We start from the raw sequence: 20,600 nt of genomic DNA, 5'->3' as shown, positions 1-20,600 counted from the left end.
GCGATCCGAGTTCAAATCTCGGCGGACCTGTCTCGGACGTGGTTTGCGTTCAACAGCGTCGATGACCCCAGACGAGAGCACAGTTGCACAAATGAGTCATATGCTGATTGAGAGCGAGCCGTAGCAGTGGTCATGGCCATGGCTTTGGTATGTCACTAGACAAGTGAAGGTGGAGCTCACGTTACCATGGCATGGCTATTAACGCATAGCGATGACGGGAAAGAGGCCTAAGGGCATGTTGCGGGTAAGCCCGCCCGGGCCAACCATTGAGGTCACATGCGTGGAAACTCAAGGAGTGACGCGTTATTATCTGTATTAGATATCATTTTAAGATATTATCAGGTATACCATCAATGCACAGCGATGACGTCACGAGGCTTGGAGACATGCTGGAGGTTTGCCCACCCAAACCGACCATTGTAGTCACGGCCGGGAAAACCTGACGAATGGCATGCGATCATCTGAAACGTCGTGTATGTGGTAAGAGACGCCATCTGCCCCAGCTGTACGTGGGAGAAGAGGTAACAAGAGCAAGCGATATCGAAAAGCCGTGTCAGAAGTGGTATTCGACCCCACGCCCGGAGAACCGGACTGCGACCTGAACGCAGCGCCTTGGACCGCTCGGCCATCCTGCACATGCTGACGCTGCGGGCCAAAATTGGCCTGGCCGTCGGTGGTTCCGTTGGATGGTTTGTTACAACTCGGTTCCAATCCACGACGTTAGTGATATCATTTATGTACGTTTCTGGCGAGGACAACAAATGACAAACAGCCTTCCATGACGTTGAAAAGACGACTAATAGCATGATTTTTTCCCCTGACATGTGCAATCGGTCCTAAATTTGTGCCTCACCCCACAGCCGGACCCTAGCTGCTGCCAAGACCCGGTGCTAGATATAGTCGTGGCATGCTTCGACTTCAAATTCGGTTGGGTGTTGGTTGGTTTTTGTTCCGGTTTCACGAGATGTTCTACATGATGATGATGATAAGTCAGTACGAATGTGGCCACGGATCTCAGCATCGTCATCAAGCATCCACCGGCCATGACAGGTTTAGTCGTGCTACATATGCCTTTGTAATCATTCCACGAAACGGGTGTAAGTAATTATTCATTCATGCACGAAAATTCACAAGACCCAGGTATCCATTTGCCCAGTGATATGACACCCCTGGGAATTTACGAGTAGTAGGGACGGAATATGTACATCTTTCAACGCTTTGAAAAGAATTGATGTGATGCAGGTGTTCGTCTTATTCCTCGTCGAAAAACCGGGAGAAAAGAGAGAAAGATGGCAACTATACAACAACAACAGCAAAGTATTGTGTTGGAAGAAAATTTAACCAACGCAACCAATGGAAAATAGTATAAGGGCATTTCTTGACTTAAAAGAAGGGAAAATTACCCTTCGCTGTCTGCTGTCACGCCACTAAGCGACGGTCCCGTGGTGTAACGGTTAGCACTCAGGACTTTGAATCCTGCAATCCGAGTTCAAATCTCGGCGGGACCTGTCATATCTGCGCTCTTGAGCATTCGGCCGCAGCGATGACTGCAGCACTGTGGGAATCAACACTTTCGTGGCACGCCACCTGAAGGTGTTTGTTAAGTCGTAGGAGCTTTATAGTTCTTAAGCTGCCAAAAATTGCTGTGGCCGTTAGTCCCAGGGACGCCGCTTAGTAGCTTTTTAGTTCTTAAACTGTCAACAACTGCTGTGGCCGTTAGTCCAGGCGACGCATTACAGCCTCAGCAGTCGGACACGTCGCAAAGTCCCAACGACCACCACCACCTTTCCAGATGAATCCATGACACCGTGCCAGAAACCACTCATTTTAGTGACAGCATTTTCCACGACCTTGGTATATGCATAGCGTATACCTACCTATAGTCCCGATAGTCATATAGCCTGGACTATGAAGCTTGCATTTCTTATACGCTGACGTTTTTGTTTCATAGTTATTCACCATTTATCATTTGTGTTTTCAGCATTGCATTACCTATGTCACCTTGGGCCAAATCTCCACGCGCAAAACAACGCATTATTGGGTACATGATCGTTAGTTATTGAGTTTTAAAGGCGCGTCAACTACATTGATTTGTGCCCAGGTGGATACATGATCACGAATCAAAAAGGATTTCTGAGTAACGTCTAGTAGGCCGGATACATTTCGCCCTTGTTTATCCCATCTTCCACGGAATTTCGACTACGCACCACGTTGGGCCCCTCTCTAATAACACTAGCGTGGGGACGTTTTATATGTCCGGAAGAGCATGACACACGGAGCAGCGCGGGATCATGCCAACACTGTGTACGGGGCGCGCAGACTTTTCAGTTTCTCTGAACGCTTTTGTTTCATATTCTTGCAATGCGACGTTGAGGACATGCTGTCATTTGACCTCTCAGTTGAGAGAAGTGGCCGTCATCGCACTTCGCGTGCGTTTGGACGCAGCGCAGTTTACCAGATAGTCTCAATCTGGATCCAGGTAGTGGGATCCATCTGGATACAAACATTTCCCTGGTGATGCCGCACAGCCACATGGCGATCAAGACATCTATTTGAGTTATGCCCAACAGCCTGTGACAGAACAGGCATCTGGCGACCCAAAGGCGTTGCATGCCTGGATAATCAGCAAGAGAACCTCATGGGCGAATTCGCTGACTAATTTGCGGACGCCATTTTGTACATTTAACCGAGTCGATGAGCCCAAGGCTACCGGAGACAACACTCCCGGGGCGCATGATGTGCACGTGGCACGCTATGTGCGGAATACAACTGCGCTGAGGCGGGCACTGCTGAATTCAGCGCGAGTCCTGTATGGCTCTCGGATTACGAGAGGTGCGCGTTTATCCGCAGGGGAGTCATAACTACCGGATAATCACATCCGCATGGGAGTCATGTGCTGAGTGATGGAACATTTTATAGCTTGCGACGCTCTAGGTTTTACTTCGTAAAGAAACAATGAAGGTGGAGCCCATTTTATCATCGTTACCCATGCATAGCGATAACGCCAAGAGGCCCAGGGACGCGCTGGAGGCTAGCACGCACGTACCAAGCCATTGTAGCCACGACCGGAAACCCCGAGGAATGGCGCGCAATTATCTGTATGCCATACTAGACACGCTTAAGTATGTGATATGCGGTACCATGTAGGAGTGAAAAAGGAGCATTTAATATCAAACAAACCCCTGTCAGAAAGCGGGACTCGAACCCACCTCCGGATTGCCGGACTGCGACCTGAGATCGCCGTTGACCGCTCGGCCACCTTGACACCTCACCAATCTTTCTTCTTCGGCTCTAGCTTTAGATTGAAGAAAGTTTTCAGAACTTCTTTCCCAGTCGCGGGTTGGCATAGAGACTCCAGTTCCCCCAAGGACGAAACGCAACCCCTTTGCTGTCAGCTTCCTGAATGCTAACCTTTACACCACGTGGCCAGTAGGATGAACACCTGGGTCGTGTAAAATATACGAGGATGAATAGAGGATTACTTGCAAGCGCTTCGTAACAATGGTTCTAAAAACATAGCCAGCACTATCAAAACCTGCCACGTGGATAGGTGTTTGGCAGGCGGGTGCTTGACAACGATGTTAAATCTGCCGTCACATTCGTACTGTTTTATCATCATCATCATCATCACGTAGAACATCACGTGAAACCAGGACAAACAACCAACCGATTCCCACCCCAAACTTGAAATTGATTATGTGACAGCTACCTAACATCGAATCTTGGCGGCAGCCAGGGTGCGATCGTGGAGTGAGGATTAAATTTATGACCGGCTGCACACTCAGGGAGCAAGCATCATGTTATTAGTCGTTTTTCAACGTCATCAAAGCCTGTTTGTCATTTGCCGTCCTCGCCAGAAATGTCCATTATGGTATCACTAACGTTGTCGATTGGAACCGAATTGTAGCAAATCATCCAACGGAACCACCACCGATGCGCGGGTTTAATTTTCCGCCGCGTTGGATGATGGGGTGTCAGGATGAGCCGAGCGGTCCAAGGCGCTGCGTTCAGGTCGCAGTCCGTTTCTCCGGGCGTGGGTTCGAATCGCACTTCTGACATGGATTTTCATATATGGCTAACGCCTATGATCTCTCCCCCACATAGCACAGAACATCAACGGCTTCAGCATGTCTGGTAAGGCATACAGGTGTTGCGTGCTATTCCTCGGGTCTACCGAAAGAAACTACAATGATTGTGCCGGGAGGGCTTGCCCCTAAACCTGTGTCAGAACTCTTGGGGTCATTGTCTTGCATTGATGGCCATGACAAAATGGGCCCCACCTTCAATTATTCATTGATAACCAAAGCATCGGTCATGACTATCACTACAGTTTGCTCTCAACATATGACGTATCGGTGCAACTGTATTCCCGTCTTGGGGTCGTCAAGTTGTTGAATGCCACAAAACTACGTCCGAGACAGGTCCCGCCGAGATTTGAACTCGGAACCCAGGATTCAGAGTCCTGAGTGCTAACCGTTACACCACGGGGCCGACGTTTGGATATTTAACATCATGCAGCGAGCTATCCTATCATCCACCGTGCTGATAATCCAACGTACATCTTTCGGCTGCCAAGACTTTCCTCCGTCGAGATCCTTCAGGTATAACACGAATTAACAGTACAACACGATAGCATTTAGGCATAATACGAACACGAAAAAAGCGGCTTGATTATGTTGTGTCTGTGCGACATCACTAAATAATTGACTGGATAGAAATAAATCTGGCAACCTGGATCCAGATTGAGAATACCTCGTAAACTGTATTCTTTCCAAATGCATGAGAAGGAGGATGAGCGGAGGCGGTCAATTCTCCAGCTTCACAAATCAAATAACATTATACCGGCTACGCTGCATGACAAGAAAATGTGGCAGCCGACCTGAAAAAGTGCAATATCACTTCCCACTTCTCGCAGGTTTCCGCTCTCCTGTGGGTGCTAGGTGAGTCAGGGAAACATATAACCTCTCCACGGTAGCATTAGTAGATAGATGGCTATTTTCGTGCCCAGACCGAACTGCATGGAAAAAGGGATAAACAAGAAGGAAAAGCACTCTTTGTAGTCAGAGTGATCAGCACTTCCTGTAACGCCACTGGGCCAATAAGTGCTTAAGTAAAAACAGGCAAAAAATAAGGATTAAAACCAGGGCAACCACCAACCAATTTCCATCCGAATTCGAAATTGAATAATGTCACAGTCATCTAGCACCGGATCTCGGCAGCAGCCAGCGTGCAATTGTGGAGTTAGGTCCAAATTTAGGACCGATTGCACATGTAAGGGGGCAAAAATGGCGCTGTTAATCATTTGTCACCATCATGAAAGGCTGTTTATCATTTGCGGGCCCAGCCAAGAAACGCTCATTAATGACATCACTAACGTTCTCGATTGGACCTGAACTGTTACCGAATGTCTTGATCATGTTGCGTATGCGACAGTCACCAGGCAAGTCATTGGATACAAATGAATCCCACAACCCGGATCCAGGTTGATGCTACGTGGTAGCCTGTGCAACATCCAAATGCATTAGAATGAGGGTAGGCGGAGACAGGCACTTCTCCAAGTTGAGAACTCAAATGACTTTATAATTGATACGCTGCATGCCAGGAAATGTGGTAGCCAATCTGAATCTGAAAAGTGTGCAAATCCACTTCCTACTTTTCGCAGGTTCCGTGCTCCTGTGGGTGTAATGCTAGTTAGAGAATATAAAACCTCTTCAAAGTAGCATTAGTAGAAATTACACAATTATACAATTACACAATTACATAATTACACCACGGCCCCGTGGTGTAACGGTTAGCACTCAGGACTCTGAATCCTGCGATCCGAGTTCAAATCTCGGCGGGACCTGTCTCAGATGTTGTTTTGTGCATTCAACAACGTAGATGAGCCCTAGACTGGGATGTGAGCAAGTGAAGACGGAGTCCACGTTATCATGGCCATCAATGAAGAGCGATGACGCCAAGAGGCCTGTAGACATGTTGAGAGTCAGCCCGCCCGGCACAACCATTGTGGCTGCATGCCTGGAAACTCAAGGAGTGGTGCGTCATCATCTGTATTAGATATCACCATGAGATATCATCAGGTATCACCATCAGTGCATAGCGATGCGCCAAGTGGCTTGGAGATCACCCAGCCTAAATCAACACATTATAGTCACGCCCCGGGGAAGCCCAAGAAATGGCACGCAATCATCTTTATGTTGTACTAGACATGCTGAAGTCGAAGCTTAGCTGTGCTATCTGCAAGAAGAGACAACAAAGACAGGCAACATCGAAAAAGCCCTGTCGGAAAGTGGGATTCGAACCCACGCCCGGAGGACCGGACTGCGACAATGAACCGCAGCGCCTAGGACCGTTCGGCCATCTTCACAGACCGAATGGCGCGGGCCAAAAATTGGTCTGGGCTTATGGAGGCTGCTTTGGATGCTTTGTTACCATGCCGTTCCAATAGACAACGTTAGTGATATCACTAAAGGACATGTCTGGCGGGGACCACAGATGACAAACAACTTTCCAGGACGGTAGAAAACGACTAAAACACAATTTTTGCTCGGTATTTGTGCAATCAGTTCTGAATTAGGAACCTTACTCCACAACCAGACTCTAGCTGTTGCCAAGATCCGGTGCTAGATATAGCCCCTGGAATCCTTCGATTTCAAATTCGGTCGGGCATTGGTTGGTTCTTGCCATCGTTTTATGCGATGTTCTACGCGATTATGATGATAAAGCAGTAACGAATGCGGCCGCGGATCTCAGCATCGTCGTGGAAAATCCACGAGAACAAATACGTATTAATTGACAGGTTAGTTGTGCTCGGCTGTTCTTTTGTAACCATTCCACGAAACGGGTACAAATAATCATTCATTCATGTACGCATATTCAACATGACCTAGACATCCATTTGTCTAGTGATATGACACCCGTGGGAGTTTGTGTGCAGTAGAAACGGGATGCGTACATCTTTCAACGCCTCGAAAACGTTCCTTATTGTACAATTCCCACGGTCTTATGTTAATTCTGTTCAGAAGTTGGAGAAATAGCGCGCAATCATCTTTACATCTTACTAGATATCTCAAAGTCAGCAAGATGTGGGGCTATGTGTTAGAAAACAAAACGAGAGCAATCAATATCGAAAAGCCCTGTCTGGCTGTTGGGCATAACATAAGCAGTCGGCTGGATCATGTCAAATCACCAGGCGAGGGACTGGAAGCAAAGGGATTCTATAACCAGGATGAAGATCTATAACAGGAGCAGACCTGGCAGCCCGCTCGGTGGCCGAATACCCGGAAACGGTCTGTGCGGTACGCAGCTTTGAGGTCAAAATTTGGTATCCAGGGTGTGTGTTCGAGCCCCGCTTGTGAAAACGTTTTTTCGATGACGAATGTTTTGTTGCCATTCCTCCCACATAACACTGCTGAACATTGCTTTCAGCATGCGTAACCAGACACGCAGAGGGTAACTCGCCATTCAGAGGGTCCCTCCGGATATGCCTGCATTCGTTGGCCGAGAAAGGTGAGACCAAACATGTTTTCAGGCCTGTGAGCGCCATTGCCATGCATGGACGATGGTGGTCATCTGAGCTCCAGCTGCACTTGTTTGCTCATGAAGCGTAAAGCTAGACGAAGATAACTGCTATAGTCTGCTTTCCCTAAAAATGACTCATGATTTGGCAAAATGCTTTCGCATCCACAGGGAGATATATAGTCTACATACGAGCGAAGCTGTAGGCCAAACGAGTTGCCACCTTTTGCAGCATGCGTTCTGGGAGAAAAATGCTGCACTCATAATGCAGCAGCATCGGACGCGAGTTCTTAAACATACGCAGAGTTATTCGACTGATATGAAAAGGTCAGCTGGCAGATAGCCGACAAGGGTCGACTCAGGCCGACCGCGTGAAAGCATTGCGCGCCTCTGTAGTCCTATCTCGCGAAAAATACAAATTTATAATTATTCATTGAATTAATGGGCACAACTTGTGTGGTGGGATGGAGGCATGCGCAACAAACTATGCTCAGGGCGTACCTTGAACGTAACAACCTCCCCATGCAAACAATTCATAAGCTTATAGAAGAGTTAGTCTAACAATGACTTGTTCCAATTAGCCAACAAAAACCCGAACCAGGCGCAGAGAAAAGACCAAATGTCTCGAATAATTTACAGTTGGAAAGTCGGTGCCGATTTTGGGGGCACAAGTGTTTGCTTCATAACAAGAAACAATGAAGAGGACTTCTGTAATTTTAGACATGGGCGAAACTCATCCTCTGTTGTAAGGCTGATAAAATTAACGGTTTTGCTATTTATAAACACACTACGCCGGGTACCAAGTGATAAATTGATCTTCGTAGAAAATACAGCAGTATTAGCCGTATTCCTCGGAGAAAGCCAGGAGAATGGAGATATGGTTGGGTTGCTATTTCGGCAACATACCTGTATCGAACAATAGCAGAAATGAATTCAAATTGCCTGCCAAATCACAGCTCCACAGGCCGGGCCAATAATATGAGCTTCAGCCAGCTGTTCGGACCCTTGAGTATTCCAATTGGGCGTATGATCTTTAGCCACAATGATCTTTTCGGGCCTTTCTTCAGAGCCCCTCAAAACGGCTCCTGGTGTCTCGGGCCACTTGCCGCCACAGAACCCTCCTGTTAGGCAATGCGGGTCCCTGACCGACATCCTCATTGTTTCAGGGACCCAGACCAAAGCAAATCGCGGGCTGGGCCTTGCTCGTACTTGGAAAGTGAGGCCATAGGGCTCAGACCGACACGAAGCTGACTGTTGACTGTTGACACGAAGCTGACTGTTCGGTGCTGCTGGTTTGTCACCGAAATAGAGGCCCGCATTGTCTCAGAGGTCCTCAATTGCTCGGTGCAAGAGGTTCTCCGACAATTGAAGTCACAGCCCTGTGGGCAGGGGCTGTCCTTATTGTGACCTACGGCCAGCCCTTCGGGGCCTTCGGTCCCTTCAACCTACCAATCGAGGCCTTGATCTTCGGTCCCGAGGGTCCCTTTGGCCCCTCTTCGGGTCTCCTCAAACGAAGCCCGCGACGGACTCGGGGCCACTTACCGATACCTGACACCCTGTTAAGCACCGCGGAAAAAAATGTGTTCGACAATGTCAAAACGGAGTGCATGTTCGCTTTCTACTTCTTGCAGGCTCCCGTGCTCCTGTTTTTCATCTTGTTTGGGGTATACAAATATTCTTCACTCTAGTGCTATTACAGAAGGATGTAATTTGGTGCCCAGTCTGGAGTGCAGTGGGGTTATTTCCTCACATCTGATTCTGGCTTCAATGTTTTCAAATGTTGAACATTGCAGCCAATGAAAGAGTCACTCTTGCCCCACCGTTGCCATCTTGGCAAGCCATCGTTCGGTTGATCCCCTGGATCTGCCCCTGCATCAGCGGTGAAAAGGACCTCTTGAACTGGAAGGACTCCACTATGGCGCAATTTTGTTCCTCTTGGGCGACATTCTCCCATGCCACTGCTTTTCGCATTGTTTTCCCTTGTGTACACGTCCTGGAACGGTATCCCTTATACGGACGGCTGGAACCCAGTGGTGACAGATTAACCCAAAGCTCCAGCGGAAGCATGAATGATTTTTCACCCGTGTGGAGTGTCAAGTTGGCCGAGCGGTCCAAGGCGCTGCGTTCAGGTCGCAGTCTGGTTCTCCGGGCGTGGGTTCGAATCCCACGTCTGACGGTGTTTTCGATATAGAATGTCCTCCTCTTCATGTCTCCAACATAGCACCGCATGTCACATGCTTCAGCCTACCTAGCAAAACATCTAGACGGTTGCGCACCTTTCACAGGGTTTTCCGGGGCGTGACTACAATATTGGGACACGGCAGATTGACCCCCAATATGTCTCCAGGCCTCTTGGCGTCATCACCATGCATTGATGGCCATGATGACATGGGCTCCACCTTCACCCTCACTATGGATAAAGGAGATGATTGATCATCGCTGCAGTTGTTTTCACTCAACACATCGCTGATGATTTGGCAAGATAATTTCGCATGACGAGGTTGTTTACATACAAGAAAAGTGTTTCAGGCCAAATGGGATGCCGCTTTTTGCCGAAACGTGGTGTGAGAAAGAGATGCTGAACTGATAACAAAAGCGCCACTGTAGCAGGTCCCGCCGAGATTTGAACTCGGATCGCAGGATTCAGAGTCCTGAGTGCTAACCGTTACACCACGGGGCCGGCATACGTTCGCGTGACACCATGCAGCGAATTATCCCATCATCTCCTGTGCTGATAATGCAGATAATCCGGGGAGAGTTTAGCTAGCTGTATCAAGACCAAGCAGCAGCAGGAAGGTTTACTCCAAATCTATGCAGCTGGTGACAGCCTTAAGTCAGTCACCTTTGACACAACAGCGGTCTCGGCATTCCTCTGTACTTGAGGCGGCACACGTGCGCGTTTCTTGAGACGAGCACGACAAATCCAGCTTTTTGAAATCGTTGAAAACGCTTAGCGATCGGCGTAAATTGGTTTTGAATGTCACGGGGTGACCAGCGTAATATGAATACTATACTGAATGGTGGGGAAGTGCATATGCCGCACATGCCGCAAAACATTCGGCGTCTGCCTGCCAGGAATTTCGCGGTGACCTTTCTGCCAACATGTCGGGCGGTACACGTTGAATCGGCTGTGCATGGGGCATGTTGTATCAACACTACAATGCACCTACATCGATGTCATCGTGGGATGTACTTGCTACTATCATTTTAAGTTACAATCGACAATACCATTGATATCATTCAAATGCGTCATTAGCGTTGGCACAAGCATGGCAAACAGCCCTCCACGACTATATTCAACTACTAGTGACGCGGTTGATGCTCGGTGCTAGTATAATCATCCAAAAAATTGGGACTTGGCCGGAAAACAGACCTTAATTCCTTCCAGAACATATTACTAGACCTGGTCGCGACGTCATTCAATGGAAAATTCGGATCGACTGCTTTCACACGATGTGGTACGTGATGATAACAGCCATAAGGAACGTGGCCGCGTACTTCGGCATCGTCTTCGGCTGCCGACGGCCAAATGCGACCATTAGCACGTTTTAGACGTGTTCGCTACCTCTTATGAACGATTGTACGATGTTATCGGTGAGGTTATTCATTCATGCGCCTATATTTCATCTTGCCTAAAAACCAGTTTTTCCTAACTTTGAGCCACTTTAACTTACCAGCATCGTGAGCGTGGAGCCTGCAAGGAGTGATAATCGGATAAACCCGCTTCTCAAGCTTTTTGGAGGTGGTTGATTTTTAAATGATTGCCAGAGTTCCTTTTTCAATCATTAAAAATTATTAATATGCAACATCAGCAAATGCCTCATCATGACATCTCCTATCCCTACGTCAGCAAATATACAATTGGATTACACGAAAAGCTATCCGAAATCTTCTACACAACGGAAACAGATGGTCACGAGGTTTGTTTAAAGGGGTGTTCCACTTTCACACCGCCGCCCATGACGGTGGTGTGAACAAACACGATATGACCATGCAACGCATGATGGCTGATACAACTCTCCCCTGGATCATCTGTATTATCAGCACGGGAGGTGATGGGATAATTCGCCGCATGGTGTCACGCACATGCATGCCGGCCCCGTGGTGTAACGGTTAGCACTCAGGACTCTGAATCCTGCGATCCGAGTTCAAATCTCGGCGGGACCTGTCGGATCCACGTCTTTATGAACAGAACCGCGGCGGCAAGATCAAGGTTAAGATAAGGCTACTGGAATCGATATTTCTCTGGCTCGAAACTTGGTGGACACAATTACGCAACTTGGGTAGTGTTCAATTAAGTGCGCAAGTCATGCGCGGTCCTCAGATTGCGAGAGATGTGCGCTTGTCGTGCTGCGCATCTTGCCAGGCACTGGCGTAGTTGGAGGGTCGCGAGGGGCGCATTCTGCGACAGTGTAAAGTCGTGAGAAGTGCGAGAAAATTTTTGGTCTGCGTTGCTGCTTTTGGATTTTAAGATCGTCCTCTTCTTTGGATTTGGGTTGTTATTCAGGATCATCTGGCGGTGTTTCAGAATTATGGACAAAGGACATATTTTCCGGCCGAGCGGCGCCGAACGAGTTCCTGCTGCTGCTAAGCTTGATATCGGCGGTGTATGTTCCACCTGCCTGACCGTGTCAGTCTATGTCAGATGATTGATGACAGCATGGTTAAAGACGTATCAGTGTTCGCGCATAGCGTGGTGATGTTCATGTGACGAGCCAAAGTTGTCGCTCTGCTCTTTGGAAGTACACCGTCGTCAACGAAACAGTTCCGATGCTGGACGTTCCTTGACGAGCTGCAAGCTAAAAAAGGAAGTGGGAAGTTCTCCAACCCGTGAAAAGTGAGATGCCCATCGACCTTCCATTAACCAATGGCGTTGCAAAGTACTCCGAGACCAGCGAGCAGGTCTCTATCCGTATCAAATACAGCGGAGCCAACACGGAGCCGCGCGAGGCCCGCCTCGGGCTGCGTGAAGCACCCGGTGCCGGCTCGAGGATGCCGAAGGAGGTGGGACTCATTCGCAGTCACGTTAACGCGACGATGCGCTGTAGCTATGCGAAGGTGCAGGTCTACTTCTGCTAACGGATGAACGATGGGACCTCAGGGAACGACGAAGATTGCCTTGATGTCCATCCATATCGTTGTTTTTCAAGACAAAACACACGACATTTTTAACGGCATCTCAAAACTGAGCTAGAAGTACGTAGACAGCAGAAATTGCGCTTAAATTGGATTAAAGGAAATCGCGATAGGACGAACCTTGAAATCCAGCTTATTTGAATAGTAGAAACGTAGCAACTGCACACCCCGTTTCTGGAATTTCAGGTATCAACAATTGTGCAAGAATGAATGCTTGTTCGCGGATGAAACAAGAACTACCGTCAACACAATTTGCTTTTAGGGTTTTAAAGAAATATTTTAAGTTGCCATTACCAGAACACAGTCGCTGATGTATTACGGTTAGGTTCCTAGAAGGTGTTTCTTGCTGGCATAACAACTCAAAGCAGGTCTTTAAAAACATTTCTAGCGCGTTTCAGCATGCCACAAAATCGCAAACACGTTGGTCGAGATTACCAGATAACTAGTGTTTCGAAAGAACAGTAACTTTGCTATAGAATCCATCTTCTCAGCGATGGAGCAACATTACAAAACAAAGACAAATTCTCAAAGCTGGCAAGAGGATGCCATGTTACGAGCCATTGCTGCTGCTGTATATGAACAGGTAGAATACGAGGCAGTGTTAACACTATTAATTATTAATTTTTCATGCTGCATTTGTATCAGAGGTTGACTAAAACGCCTGATGTGAACCACGTGGTGCGGTTTGGGAGAGGGGACTAGCGCTAATTTGTGGAGCGTCCGGTATGTTTGGTCAACTATTTCAAAAGGCAGAATGGGTTATGTATTTGCTGTACTAGGTGGTCTCATTCGACCCGCTTTCCCGCTTATAAGAAAAACGTGGTCTGCACCATGTTGCATGCGAAAGCACACGGTCAAATCGTGAGCGGAATTTAGTGACGACAAGCTACAGCGCTGTTCATGATGCAACGTGTTGACTTTTTCAGGAACAACTGAATGTGGATGGACAACGGATTGCCATTACCATAAACGCGAAGGAACATCGTGAAGAGGCCTAGAGACGTGTATCGTTTCAGCCTTTCTTAACAAGGATTACGAACGTGCATGGCAGCATACGATGAACAGCGTGCTATGAACATCAGTGCAACATCAGCGCTAAGTGACATCATGAAGGGCAGAGGAAACAACATGACTTGATGCTGAAAATGTCTGTGAGAAGTGGGGTTCGAACCCACGCCCGGAGAACCGGACCGCGAACTGAACGCAGCGCATCGGAGCGCTTGGCCGCCCTGACATCAGCAAGTGCTCCGGGTGCAAAATTGGCTTCGGCGTCGGCTGTGACTTTGACTTGATTTTTCGCCGACTTTCATAAACCCGGGGTTACAGTCGTAGGTAACGAGCCAGTTTCCTTTTGCACGTGAAGCTCTTGTCGAACCCTGAGTCTGATTCATGGGACATTAGTGGAATGTGCCACCTTCGGGAAAATAAAGCCCTGTTAAAACCTAAGCGCCATTTACGTGTACGGACTGTGCTCGGTAGTGTTAGCGCAGTACCACTGATGCATAACGGGGAGCTTATTTTACTCTTGCCTTTTTACTAGAACCTGAGAAAATCGACATCAGCTAAGGAATTGCATTTCGTTCGATATGCCTTGTCTCCTCTTGGTCTGAGTAATGCCCTTCACTCAGGCGAGTCTTTATTAAATACTTGCCTTGACTTTCGCGCCCGTTCGTACAGGCAAGCAGCCTCTTTCTAGCCGACACCCAGGCCAATTTTTCAGCCGCACAGGTCAGTGGTGTCAGGATGGCCGAGCGGTCCAAGGCGCTGCGTTCAGGTCGCAGTCCGGTTTTCCGGGCGTAGGTACGAATCCCACTTCTGACAGACGTCTTCTAGCCCAAGTTCCGTCCTTTCAACGCTCTTTCCGATACCGTTTACCACTTATCCACCACATGGAGGGCCATGGCAGATGTTTACGTGATGTTCATCGAGTCCCTCCGGGTATGGTAACAATCCTTGGGGAGGGCAGACAAAGACACTCCATGACAGAAGATCTACTGGCACGAATGCGATGCATCGGTGGTGGTGGCTATCCAGATTTCATCTTCACTTCTTTGTTGATAAATGAAAACGTGAGCTGTGAGCACCGCTACCGCCTAAAGGGAGCTTGCCACATTTTTTTTTCTTTTTTTGATTATGAGCGTCCGCTTTGATTGGAAATGCTAGTTTTCTCAAAATCCTTCTGAATAGCTCCAAATTTCCATTGGAAGTAGACGCTCCGGCGGTATGTCACTGGAACATCTGCCTACCACTATGGAAGTGGTATATCTTCATGTGGCTTGTTTTTTTCAAACGTGAGTGTTCTGCAATGTTTGTAATGCACATATTTGTCAAAATGCATGCATAATAAAGGGTACGAAATTTTGAAACACTTCTTCGCGAAAAAGATGCACACACCTGAGGTTGATATCACGAGAATTAAACTGCGGCCGTCGTCAGGTGCCACTACGGCCGTGCTGTGCTGGGTACTGTGAAGGACTAGATGATGTTTGTCTTTCAGTCATGCATGCGTTATAGCCTCAGTTATCTTCTTGGAATGCTGGGACTTCAATAAGGATCTGCCAGCCAAGCCAACCGGGCATGACGCCCTTCCCGACGTTCTGCAATCCAAAGCCAGAGACTAAACGTTAATGAATTTGTCATGCAGTTGTGTACGGTCCGGCGAAGGATCGAGTGGGGCCCACTGACCCATAGCTCACCAAGGGTGGAAAATTGGGGCAAAATGACGCACTTATATAGACTGCAGGAAATCTAGGACACTCGTTTGGAGAAATATTGGTCATTACAGTATTCAATGAGGTAAAATAAAGGGACATTTCATCACTTTACGAAAACCAGGCGTTCTTGTGTCATGTTATTCGAGGTGGCTTCCTTTAATATCAAGCACCTATGCATACTTTCAAGCTGGCAGTGATCGCCCATACCCCTTCCCCCGTATTTGGGGGCGGCACAGATAACCAGGTAGCATCAGCCTGGATCCGGGTTGTAGGCTACCATATCTGATTATCAGTATGGTGGATAATGAGATGTTTCGCTCCATGCTGTCATACCGCCATACGTCAGCCCCGTGTTGTAACGGTTAACGGTTGACATCAAATAATGGACCTTGCCCTTATTTGCCTTATTCTCCGCGCATTTTGCATTGTGGACCAAACTGGATTCCTCTCTATTAACGCTAGCATGGGGAGGTTGTACATGTCCCAAATAGCATGGTACACGAAGGAGCACGGGAACCTGCCAAAACTGTGTACGGTACATGTGCACTTTTCAAAAACGTTAAACACTTTTCTTCATTCTCAATTGGGAGGAGTTGCCGCGTCTACCCATTGCACCTATGGTGCATTTAGACGCGGTGTAGATTACCAGATAGCACCAATCTGGATCCAGGTTGTGGGATGCAGTTGTATCCTGTCACTGGACTGGCGATGCCGTACAGTCGCAGCATGATCAAGACATTTATTTGATGTATGCCTTAAGTTGCTTTTGTAGCAGCACGGAAAATTTGTGGTCTCATTTACTACCTACTATCACATGTGCAAACGCCGCCCCCCTCCCCCCCCCATCCCGTGGTGTAACGGTCAGCACCCAGCACTCTGAATCCTGTGACCCGAGTCCAAATCTCGGTGGACCTGTTCCGGGGGTTATCTTATACATTCAACCTCGTCGATGAACAATCAGATTCTTGGATTGCGAGAAATGCGCGCTTGTCTGCACGGGATTCATAACCGCTAGGAACTTACATGCGCGTGAGGCAAGGGCTTCCCTAAAATCGCTAAAATTTGCCCCCACTCGGCATATGTCACGGTCAAGCTTTTGCTTCAACAATGAACAAGTGAAGGCGAAGCCCATCTCACTATGACCACCAACGCATAGCGATGACTTCAAGAGGCCTGAAGGCATGCTGGGGGTCAGCCCGCCCGGCCCAGTCATTGTAGTCACGTCGGAAAGACCCGAGGAATGGCGCGTAATCATCCGTTTGTCATACTAGATACTAGATATGTCAGTGATGTGCAGTGATATGTGGGAGAAAAGCCGCGAAAGCACTCGATGTCAAAGACGCCTGTTAGATGCGGGATTCGAACCTACGCCCCGTGAACGATCTGCGACCGAACGCAGCGCCTTGGACCGCACGGCCATACTGACAGCCCGCGAAACGCGGTGAATGGAATCAGTAGCGCTTCGACTGTGGCTTTTGATTAATTTCGCGCCATTGCGTCTCAAGCGCCCGACAAATGGTCTCCAGAGGGGGCAGCTCGTGGCGTAGACAATGCATGAAATAGTCAACGAAAGCGTATTCGTTTCATTCTTATTTGCCCTATTTTGAATGCAGCTCAGATTGGGTATGAAATCAGTTCCCTTTTTACTAATGCTATGGTGCAGAGGTTTTTTATTCCCTAAATGAGATGGCATCCACAAGAACGCGGGAACTTGCCAGTAATGGGAAGTGGACATGCGCACTGTTTCAGATTGGTAAACGCATTTCTTGCTATGTATGCTATGCGTGGCAGGTGCATTACTGTTTGAGTTTCAAAACTAGAGACCTAACCGTCTGTGCTCATCCCCCTTCTGGTGCATTTAGGCGCAGCACAGGTTACCAGGTAGTCACAGCTTGGATCCAGGTTGAAGGATTCATTTGCATCCAGTAACGCCGTACGCCGGCCCCGTGGTGTAACGGTTAGCACTCAGGACTCTGAATCCTGCGATCCGAGTTCAAATCTCGGCGGGACCTGTCACACTCGTAGTTTTGTACATTCGTCCGGGTCGATCCACCTAAGACTACAGGGAGTCAACACTTCCGCGGCACGTAATGTGGAAGACATATTTGCGCTAAGGCGGACAATGATTGAAGTTCGGGCGCAAGTCTTGTGTGTGTTTCGGATTACGAGAGCTGTGCACTCAGCAACATGGGGGTCACATGTTGGTTGAGGTTGTCATCGTCATGACGCATAGCGATGACCCCAGGAGGCCTGGAGCATAGCTGGGTCTCAGCCTGTTGGGCTCAACTATTACAGTCACGCGCAGGAAAACTGATAAATGGCGCACAATCATCTATATATTTTGCTAGGCAGGCTGGAGTACGTGGTGTGCGGCGCTATGTGGTCGATATGTGGATATGATATGCGGTGGTACCCGATGCCGAAAACCCTGTCAGAAGTGGGATTCGAACCCACGCCCGGAGAACCGGACTGCGACCTGAACGCAGCGCCTTGGACCGCTCGGCCATCCTGACGCACGGGATGGAAGCGAACGAAAAATTGGGGTGTGCATCGCTGGTTTCTCCTTTCAGTGATTTTTTAGTTTTCGGTCACGATCGACAATATTTTTTATATTATTTAAAGACATTTCTGGTGAAGAAAGCAAATGACAAACAGTATTTCAAGACGGTGAAAAGAGACTGAAAGCGCAGGTTACGCCCGGTGTGTGTGCAACCGGTCCCAGTTTGGAATTGGCCCCACAACCGGACCCTGGCAGATGCCAAAACCCGGTACTAGATATAGCCATGACATCCTTCGATTTCAAACTCGGGTGGGCATCGGTTGCTCCTTGTCCTGGATTTACGCGATGTTCTTCGTGGTGATGATACTAAAACGGTACGAATGTGGCCACAGGTCTCAGCATCGTTGTCAATGCCCGCTGATCATATACTTAGTGTTTGCATGTCTTAGTCGCTCTAGCTATACTCTTGGAACGGGCAAACGAAAAGAAGGTACCATTAGGAAGCAATTATCCATTAATGTACCTATATTTTACTTGACCCAGGTATCGATTTGTCTATTGATATAACAGCCGTGGAAAACAGCGGCAAGCAGTAGAGACGGGATGCGTACACCTTTCAATGTTTTGCAAACATTTCTTACGATGCAACTCCCCCTGCTATAATGTTACTTGTGTTAAGAAGCTGGAGACAAGGGCCACCGATCCCCCAAACGCCCTCCCCACTGTTTTCGTACATTTGGACACCGAATAGATTGCCTTGCAGGATGTACTATAAATCTGGATTCCGATTATTACAGGATCCCAACGCGTCGCGTCCATCCCCTGGTGACATGACATGATCCTGCCGACTGTTCATACTATGCCGAACAGCCTGCTGCTGATCAGGCCCGGGCGACCGAAGGGCGTTGCATGCTTGATTATTAGAACGGTAGGTCTGTGAGAGAACTCACTGTCTGTTGTCTCGCTATTACCCACCGACCCCGTGGTGTAACGGCCAGCGCTGAGGACTTGGCAACAATAGGTGCGTCTTGTCCTTTTTACCCTATTTTCCATGCAGCTCAGGCTTCGCACGGCATCAGCACCTTGCTACTACTGCTACCGCGAAGAGATTATATACCGTAACTGATATGACACCCACAGAAGCGCAGGAACCTGCCGGAATGGGTAACGGACATGCACCTTTTCCGCATTGGTTTACATATTTCTCGTCATGCTGCATAGCGGTTTTCTGTCATTTCAGCTGTAAAAATGAGGGAGTGGTCGCCTCTGCCCATACTCTTGTCATGCATTTGGACGCGGTTGACGCATTTCGACTTTTCATAGGATGATCAAGCCGACAATTCGTGTTTTCATTTCAGTTCAAGTTCGATCGAAATCCAAATCGAAATCAATTTCGGAGAATATCTAAACAGCGCTTGCCACGGGAAATCAGTCCTGGAGGATTTTTTGCGTAAAAGTAAGGAAAACTAGCATTCACTGCCGGCTGTCACACCAGTAAGTCACGGTCCCGTGGTGTAACGGTTAGCACTCAGGACTTTGAATCCTGCGATCCGAGTTCAAATCTCGGCGGGACCTGTCATACACGTGATTTTGCGCATTCGACCGCGTCGATGAGCCCAAGACTATACGAGTCGACTCAGTGACACGTGACCTGGAGAGACATAATGGCGCGGGGGCGGCAAGTACTGACGTCAGTGCGTGAGTCTTGTGGGTTTCTCAGATTACAAGAGCTATGCGCTTGTTTGCCACACGTCTTGCCAGGCACCTGAGTAGCTTGAGGGTCGCTAAATGCCAGAGTTTTGTGACGCTGTAAATTGTGGGAGGTGGGAGCCTGCAGAACCCCCTATGGCTCGTGGTGAGCATGCTACAAGTGCCCACCCCCTCCGTAGGCTCGTAACAACGGACCTCCTTTTGCACGCGAAAGTCTGTTGGCAAACCATGAAGTGTTATTATTCCCAGAGCAACCAGCTGAAATGGCACGTAAACATGTGTGTTGACCTACGCCTGCTGAAAGAGCGAACAGCGGTGTCATATGGAAACAACGAAAATTGAAACGACCATTATCTAAAATCGTTGTCAGAAGTTGGATTCGAACCCACGCCCGGAGAACCGGACTGCGACCTGAATGCAGCGCCTTGGACCGCCCGGCCGTCCTGACACATGGTAGTCACGCGGGCGAAAAATTGGGCTGCGCGTCGGTGGAGGCTTCTTTCAATGATTTGTTGCAATTTGGTTAATCGACAATATTTGTGATATAATTTAGGAAATTCCCAGTGAGGGCAATAAATGACAAACAGCATTCCAAGGCGGTGAAAAGTGCCCGGTGTGTGCCCGGTGTGTGTGCAAACGGTCCAGGTTTGAAGTTTGCCCCACAACCGGACCCTGGCTTCTGCCGAGATCTGGTGCTAGATATCGTCGTCACATCCCTCAATTTCAAACTCGGGTAGGCATTGGTTGGTGCTTGCCTGGTTTTACGCGATGTTCTACATGATAATGATGATAAGACGGTACGAAGATGGCCACAAGTCTCAGCATCGTTGCCAAGCATTTCCTGGCCACTCATTCATGCTTGCCAATTTCCATGTTTAAGTCGTCCTAGCCATACCTTTGGAGCGGAAATAGGAAAAGAGAGTAAAAAGAGCAAGTAACCATTCATTCATGTACGTATATATCACCTGACGGCGTATCCATTCGTCCAATGATACAACACCGGTGGGGAATTGCGAGCGGTA

At 48.3% G+C, this 20,600-nt stretch overlaps 7 non-coding genes across 7 annotated transcripts; 5 read left to right on the top strand and 2 right to left on the bottom strand.

Annotated features, from left to right (window-relative positions):
• The first annotated feature begins 1,436 nt into the window (after positions 1-1,436).
• TRNAQ-UUG (transfer RNA glutamine (anticodon UUG)) lies at positions 1,437-1,508 on the top strand. The gene has a single exon. It is a non-coding gene; the product is annotated as a tRNA-Gln (tRNA).
• A 2,911-nt stretch (positions 1,509-4,419) lies between these two features.
• TRNAQ-CUG (transfer RNA glutamine (anticodon CUG)) lies at positions 4,420-4,491 on the bottom strand. Its single transcript has one exon. It is a non-coding gene; the product is annotated as a tRNA-Gln (tRNA).
• Positions 4,492-5,773: 1,282 nt separating this feature from the next.
• TRNAQ-CUG (transfer RNA glutamine (anticodon CUG)) lies at positions 5,774-5,845 on the top strand. Its single transcript has one exon. It is a non-coding gene; the product is annotated as a tRNA-Gln (tRNA).
• Positions 5,846-11,613: 5,768 nt separating this feature from the next.
• TRNAQ-CUG (transfer RNA glutamine (anticodon CUG)) lies at positions 11,614-11,685 on the top strand. The gene has a single exon. It is a non-coding gene; the product is annotated as a tRNA-Gln (tRNA).
• A 5,623-nt stretch (positions 11,686-17,308) lies between these two features.
• On the top strand, positions 17,309-17,380 carry TRNAQ-CUG (transfer RNA glutamine (anticodon CUG)). Its single transcript has one exon. It is a non-coding gene; the product is annotated as a tRNA-Gln (tRNA).
• A 417-nt stretch (positions 17,381-17,797) lies between these two features.
• TRNAL-CAG (transfer RNA leucine (anticodon CAG)) lies at positions 17,798-17,881 on the bottom strand. The gene has a single exon. It is a non-coding gene; the product is annotated as a tRNA-Leu (tRNA).
• A 1,490-nt stretch (positions 17,882-19,371) lies between these two features.
• Positions 19,372-19,443, top strand: TRNAQ-UUG (transfer RNA glutamine (anticodon UUG)). The gene has a single exon. It is a non-coding gene; the product is annotated as a tRNA-Gln (tRNA).
• The last annotated feature ends 1,157 nt before the right edge of the window (positions 19,444-20,600 follow it).

This window comes from Pollicipes pollicipes, unplaced genomic scaffold (assembly GCF_011947565.3).
Source record: "Pollicipes pollicipes isolate AB1234 unplaced genomic scaffold, Ppol_2.1 Scaffold_2555;HRSCAF=2994_pilon_pilon_pilon, whole genome shotgun sequence".
NCBI lineage: Eukaryota > Metazoa > Arthropoda > Thecostraca > Pollicipedomorpha > Pollicipedidae > Pollicipes > Pollicipes pollicipes.
This window is presented reverse-complemented; position numbering and strand designations above follow the sequence as displayed.